Source organism: Limulus polyphemus, unplaced genomic scaffold (assembly GCF_000517525.1).
Source record: "Limulus polyphemus unplaced genomic scaffold, Limulus_polyphemus-2.1.2 Scaffold401, whole genome shotgun sequence".
Lineage (NCBI taxonomy): Eukaryota > Metazoa > Arthropoda > Merostomata > Xiphosura > Limulidae > Limulus > Limulus polyphemus.
Genome location: NW_013666011.1, coordinates 481,802 through 489,956, shown reverse-complemented (window position 1 = coordinate 489,956; position 8,155 = coordinate 481,802). Strand labels below are relative to the sequence as shown.

Genomic DNA, 8,155 nt, shown 5'->3' with positions numbered 1-8,155 from the left:
CAATAAAAATATTTCAAATGCGACTGTAGCTTTTTTCCCCAAAACTTTGTCTTTAAAATAAGGGTGCGTCTTATATTATGAAAAATACAGTAAGTATCAGTAACAAAAACAAAACAAACATATTTTTAATTGTTTTTAAAAAAAATGTATCACAATGAAATCTTTCTGAATTTTCAAAGCTGCAAATTCATACAAATATTACATATAAAATAAGATATTTTATCTGTAAAGATCTTATCTCAGGTTTCATACTCTTTCATCCAGTATTTTGTTTGTGAATGCAATAAAAGAAACCATACAACAGATACTTTAAACTGATACACTTATTAGTTAAAATATGAGAGTTCAACAATCAACAAAAATGTCATAAAAGAAAGATAAGAATCTAGTGTAAATTATACAGGTACATCATGGGTGTTTAGTCTGAAGAAAGCATAAAACTATTATAGTGTTATTTGTTGTGTCCAATATCTAAAATGGTTAAGCTGAAGAATCCTATGATAAGTTAATGAAACTGAATAAATGTAAAGAACAGAATGTTCTATTAGCACTAACATGCAAACCACAAATTGAATAATAATAATTCACTGCACAAGAGCAGAGATGATAAATTTCAGCAAAATGTTAAGGGAAATGTGATAATATTAGGTGGCAAATACAACACTATTAAACTAAAACACACACACACACTAATTCTCAGTAAATTTTACTTGATTATAACATCAAAAATGGAGGGAGATAGGGATAATTATTTTTGACAGCATTCTTAGGAAATCTATAAAATGCATTCAATGATAATTAAGAATTTATCCAGATATCAAACATTAAATTCTTCATGTACACACACTTTAAATTTGCAATTATGGTAAATTTGAAATAATGTTCATTGCTACACACAGATGTTGTGACCAAGTGCAGAAAAAAAAACATCAACTAAACAAACAGGTATAAAACAGCTTATTCAAAAATACAAAATGCAAAAAATGAAGTATAGTAAAGAAACATACATCGTCAACATTAGAACTTAGAAATTAGTGGAATTTGATAATTGATTAATTGCTGAGCTCATTAACTGATTACATTCAACTCACTGACTCTTCTCACATGACTTGTATAGTTGGAATAATAAAAAAATAGTGATGACCAGAAACACTATTTCAGTTAACTGGTTATTTTTATGAGTCGTGGCACTAAATGATTAAGCTGAATAACATTTAATTAGTCAAAAATAATAATGAGAAATCACAATGACAATATTTGAATTATTGAATAGTTGAAAACAGTAATTATCAGAAACACTAATTTCAATTAGCTGAACATTATTTTATGTTAATTTTGATTAATAAATTATTTTATGTGATATTAACTCTTTAAGCACAGACTCAGTCCCTGGGACCAACCTCATAACCATTTTGTGCTTGTTAAAGTTTTCATGCTATAACATTTAAATTATTAAGCATAAGTTCATGAAATTTGGCAGATTATTAGTAAGCATTACAAGGCTTTCATACACAAAATATCAAATTTTTTAAATTAAGTCTTGAGGTTTGTAAAGCAATGTTTTTCTCATGCCTTTTTTTCTTTTCACATGTTGCCTATCCAACATGCAAAGTAATTTTTAAGATTAAAAATACTTTTGTGTATCGGAAAATTTTCAAATTTCACATTCGAAATACTTATAATGTCCAGATAGTTCTAACGTTTTAGAAAAGACTATTTTACAGCTATTTTCAATAACAAATCTCTATGGGTTTAGTTGATTTGACTGATCTCAAAACCACCAAAAGAATTAGGAAAAATATAAATTATGCAAATTTATACAAGTTTAGTATGATGATTTGTTTCTTGCTACTTGTTTCTGAAAATTGATTTTGATATAGCAACTCAATTAAAAAAAAAACGTACTTTATATGTTACATAACTATGAAAAAGATAAATACATACTATTTCAAAAATTGAACAGCATTGAACACACCCATACATTTAGTTAATGGTCAAACTTTACAAAAAATATTTATTATTCGTAGTGAGAAAATAACAGACATGCCACACATTTTCCTGCTATTGCCTCATTTGTAACCTCAGTGTTTTGAAGCAAATACTAAAATACCATTCTTGAATACCATTTATATCAACTTCTGTGCTACGATCACGATAACCTTCTCACTTTAAATGTAATCCATTCAACAACAAACATTTCAAATGATGAAAGTTCTCATTTTACAAATTTTGCAAATTAATAGATAAACATTTTAACACAAACATAATAGCTTTAAAAGTTTGATTGTATTTTCTTTAAAACACAAAAATATTTTAATTTTTTAAAATTAAGAACAGTGTTTATACATACAAAATTAACTCATTTAAAAATGTTTACTATTTTCATATTTAATATTTTGCTTCTACAGAAATTAAACTACTAGGTAATGAAATAATGACATACTATTGTGAAAAGTTACCTACTATAACAGAAAGGTACTAGTTCGTATTTTGTAGCCAAACAAGATACTGTATCAGGACAAGACTTTTTTGCTATTATCTTATTGCATTTATTTTACAATATAAACTTTTCACTCAGCCTAACAGTAAAAACACTAATAGAAATGAACTTTATCAAAAAAATATTACTTACTAGGACTTTCCCTTAACAAGTAGTCCTACATGCTCGGGTCTGGGGATAAAAAAAAAACATTCACACATTATGCTACTGCTCAGGATACCACATTGTAAATCAAGCTGACTTTTTACTTCAACCTCAGAGCGCTGTGGAAAAAATTTCTTCAAACAAGTGTCAGGTTCACAACTTTCATCACAGAAAAGCAAGTTTGTAAAAATATTTTAAAGATGTTATACCACAGAAAATTAATTCACAAAATATTTTATTTTTAAATAAATTAATAAGTGACATTAAAACAGTTTTAAAATGCATATTAAATAAACATTAAATTTCAATATGAAATTGACTACTTCACTATCCAGACTGCTCAAATGATGGGGAAAAAAAACTGCTCTATTCAAAGTCATGTAAAGCAACATAAATACAATACCTAAACAAAAGACTTGTACAAAAAATAATGAACTATTCAAATATGGGTTAAGTACTGTATACATGCATGTGTGAAATGCCATATTTAAGGTATGTTAAAGCAAACTTTCAAACCATCACATGTAACTTTCACATTTCAATTTTTTAGCATTACTTCATGAATTAATTACAAAAAGTAACCACAATAATGGGTTTTCAAAAACAAAGTTCTTAACATTTCTTATCAGAAGAATGGGGCAATATAATGCACATCTATGCTGTTGAAAGATTGTAACAAAACATATCATGACATACCCCACAAACAATACATGTTAACTTCATAATCAGTTCAATAAGTTACTGTCTCACAAATAAGGGGGTTGCTCCCAAGGAGTCAAGAAAACTAAAGTTTTACTTTTTTTAGGCTAAACTAGATGTTCCAAAGCTTACAATTTAAAAACTAACTTCACATTATAAACTTCCAAAATAATTATCATTCTTTATAAACACTTTACTGAGAGGGCATCCATGATAGCAATATACAGCTAATCATATGCTAGTTCCCAAACACATTACTATAAATTTAACTTGCAAAAGCTAATACTTTTATATCAAATCAGATTTAAATTTTTGAGGATATAAAAGTATGTTACAATCAGCTTCAATACAAGTTAAACTTTTATACTTAACATCAATTTCAGTAGCTATGATCAAGTCTGAGATTATAATAGTAATTGATTTGATTTTGGATACTCGGTGCAGACCTGACCTCCACTCTAGGTATCAGTGATATAGCATTCAAAGCTAAGAAAAAAGTTAAATGTACTTAACTCTTTCACTATGGGCTCAGTCTCAGGGACCAACCTCAATTATTTTGTGCTTGTTATAGTTTTCATACTATAACTTTTGATACAGTATGTATCTTCACAAAATTTAGCAGACTGTTAGTAAAGATTACATGTCATTTGTATACAAAAAATCAGTTTATTTAATAAGTAATTTTACTAAAGATTTGTCTGTGGATATATTGAATCTTTTTTTTTGACTAGTACAAGTGCAAAGTGAATTTTAAATTAAGATTAAAAATATTTTCTTTGTCTCAAAAACCTTAACTTTCATTTGTGTAACCTTTAAGACCTTTTAAATAAATATTAAAATTTATAACTTTACATTTGATTTTCTCCATCTTACTTCTGTACAGGTTTGGTCAATTTGACCAACCTTGTAACCACCAATGAGAAACTACATGAGAAAATATTGGATCATGAGACTTCAATGTTAAGAATCTTCACCTTACTAAACAGTAGAAATCTCAGTTCAAAATAAATAAACAAAAAAATTTAAGAAAATTATTCATTGACACAACCAAGCTATAAAAAGGTCAGTTCATGAAATGCAAAGTTAGTTCATATAAATGGAGCCTTCATGTACCATGAAAGACAAAAAGTATTACCACACTTTATATTGTTAAATGTGTATTGATTTAGCATCTTAGTTATCAAAAAAAGTAATAAGAATATAAATATCTATACTATTATTCTCCTTGTTTATATGTACAACCGTTATGCTTTCTGACTGAGAACCTGCTGTATAAGCATGCATAGTTAGAATGTTTCCCCAAGAAAAACTGCGCATGTGCATTATTCACTCGAAGACAAATAGTATGCCTGCAGCAGAGCTACTAAGCTCAGTGATCAAATCCCTACAATTGCTGTATGAAACAAGAAGTAACAAAAGGGGAATGTAAATATACTTTACTAACCATTTTGTACAACAGAATATTAAAAACTTATCAAAGTTGATGTTAGGTCGGGGAATAACATTACAAGTTTATTTATCGATAGTATATTAAGTACAGTAAAGTTGATAAAGTATGGCCTATGTACAAGTGGATTGTTGTCTACGATCACAATTTGTTTAAATTGTACTAGAAATGTTATATTTAAAGATATATTGCTACGATAAAGATACTAATTTCGCCATAAATGTTTTGCGGGTCTTTGCTAGTCTGCATTTAGGTTTGGTAACCCTCTTAGTTTGAAAATAGTGTATTGGTATTAAAGTAACAATTGGTATATTGTGTAATGCAGGAAAATTAGGGATTTTCACTAACAAGCACAGTATAGTGAAATTTTAAATAAAACAAAAGGGGTAATAGAATAGTTTATCCACGAAGCACTGTTCAGAAGGCTCAAAAAATGTAGCTTTCCTGTCATGAATTTTAGTAGCTAAATCACTGTTACCAAATGGTCAAATTAGGAAACTTTTTTTTTCAACATAAACATTAATAATGAATTATCACTTTTCTAGAAAAATTTTTTTAAATAACTTTAGGCTAGCACACTATATAGAAATTGAGCTCATTTTAAGTTAACCAAGTCCAGATACCTGATTTCAGATTCAGATTCAAGAAACACCAAATAATTCAGGATAAAACTGCTAAGCAAATGTTCATATTTGTGAGCACATTGACAGAAGACAATAATATTGCATATACATTAATACAATGTTGTAAGCTAAAATTAAATTCAACTTAACTTCCTGAAGTGTGTACTTTTGTGTACATTCTATATTAATATCTAATATACCGATAGTAACAGTTTGTCCTGAAAATGCACTTGCATCTTACTGTATAAATGCACATGTGCATGTCCTTCATTTCCACAGATGTAAGCAAAAGGCAGGTAAATCTACTTTAGTTATTTTGTACATATTGAGAGCTTAATTTTTAAAAAATCTAAAGTTAGGTTAACTTATAGAATAACATTATAAGTTTATGTATTGATAGTATTAAGTACAGTAAGGTTTAGCTCTCACTAAAGCAAAAACATACTAATGTTAGGCCTATGACAATGGACTTGAATTTGAGTCTCCACAATTAAAATTATTTTGTATTACTCTAGTAATCCTTATTTAAAGAAGCACTCTTGCAACAGTCAAACTTTACTACAAATGTTTTGCGAGTCTCTGCTAGTTTACATAATTTAACATTTTATAACATTAACACTTAGTTCCACAAATATTACAAGATTTTTGCAGCCCAAATTTTTTTTACAGTATCAGTACCACTAGTAAAGTGCCTCGAGCCTGTTAACCCTACATCTACACATTCTACACTACCATTCAATAATTCACCATATTTTTTTGCCAGTTACATATAGCATTGATAGTTTCTGCATGACTGATAATATAAATACGGCCTTATTAAGAAGCATTAGGTTGCCAATCATGTATACTAAATCATAAATTTAAGATAATATTAAATAACTTGTTTTGCATGCATAACATTAATAGTTCACAAAATATCTTCAATTCTGTAACTAAGTTATTACCATGTTCATCAAATGGTTATTGCAATGCTTAAGACATGAATTATTTTCAAAATTTTAAAACATTATTGTAAAATTATCTGAGGAGCCCTTTACACAAATATATTAAGAATCAAACATTCAATTTAAATTATTTGGGCATTTTAGAAATATACTAGCAATAGGCAAATGCTATATGTAATACCATATTTTTATCTGAGGGTGGTTTTCACACTTACAAATTACATCAATGAAGAAAGTGGGTCATATTCTAGACTTTGTTAAAAAAATCCAGTTATAACAAAGTTCTCCAACTAGACCCCACTATTTGTAAATTTTGGAGTTACATAATGCCAAGATTTTTGTAAAACAAAAGACGTTTATCAATATCATGCTTAGTGTTAAAACGGTTAGGTAAGATTGTAAATTTCTCTTGGCCTTGAATTTAATTTAAGTCTGTAAACGTAACCATTCTACATTTCTTGTACTTCGCAGTGCTGAAACTTGCAGAACCAGTTTTTCAATTACTCCTGGTCCTACCCTTGAGCTTTACATTGAACTGTTATTATGGAAATTCATTCAAATTCTTAAAATACAAGTTACAGTTATAATCTTGAGACTTAAACTTGTATTTATAAGCTTTTGTGCTACCACAAATACTATACATGTTATGTTATAATATAAATATAGTATACTTGAGTAAGGAAGCACATTATGCTAATATAACAATAAGTAGGCAAACAATGATTTATAAGCATGAGGAAGTTTTATTCATGTTGTAACATATTGCATGTTTTAACAGAACATTGGCCTGCAATCCAAGGTTTATACATCATTACAAAGAGGATATAATTATCACCAGTATGTACATGAAACCCCATTCTGTCACCATGCCACCACACACAAGATCTAATCACCACCTATCACAGAAAATATCCTCCTACTTCACCTACATAATTCGTGCTATACAACTTTGCACCCACAAAAATCTTACTTGACCTATTTTAAGAACATAGCACTATGTAGAGGTTTTAACCCCAATTTCATAGACAAGGCTTGTATCAAACTTCAAAACAGCAACAAATATTATGTTAACTCTAACCTTTCACCTATCGACAACACAAAACACAAATTTGTTTCATTCTCTTTTGTGCCAGAAATTGCTAAGAAAATTACTAGACTTCTTAATAATTTGAATATTGATGTAAAAACTGAATTCAAACCCTCATCTAAATGATAAAATTAACATCTTACTACCTAACACAAACGAATCCCTATTAAAAGAACAAAAACAGGGAATATACAGTATCCCATGTGAAATGTGGAAATAAATACATAGGACAAACGTCACGTCTCTCAGAAACAATACACAAAGAACATCAAAATCACATGCGTAGAGGCAATTTCCACTTACACGCTTTAACTGTATTAACATGTCATATATGAAACAGGTCACAAAATTCTTCTCCTACACCAACCTAAAATGGCCCCAGCAACATCAGCAGTATTTGGCAAGATCTATTCACCGTTCATACTCTTGACCAGACTTAACCTCTACCTATATCCTGTGACTTGCTAACACTATTTCCGTCACATTTAATTTTAATCCCTATTGTCTTCGTAACAATATATAAACCTTGGATTGGTTAGTACTGATTATACCAATAAAAAAAAAAAGACCAATGTTCTGTCGAAACATATAATATGGTATAATGGCTGGAGACGGCTTGAATGGGTAAGGAAGAAAAACTTTAATATAACAGCAAATGTACAACGTTTCGACAAGGTTTTGTCATCATCTTGTACCTAATGATGACAAAAC

At 28.9% G+C, this 8,155-nt stretch overlaps 1 long non-coding RNA gene across 2 annotated transcripts in view; it reads right to left on the bottom strand.

The window, feature by feature from the left end:
• The window catches only part of LOC106457996, a 24,764-nt gene that overhangs the window by 15,831 nt on the left and 778 nt on the right, over positions 1-8,155 (bottom strand). For both annotated transcript variants that reach the window (XR_001290747.2, XR_002610288.1), the window contains exon 2: positions 2,633-2,671. This is a non-coding gene — a long non-coding RNA (uncharacterized LOC106457996). The remainder of the gene's footprint in view (positions 1-2,632; positions 2,672-8,155) is intronic.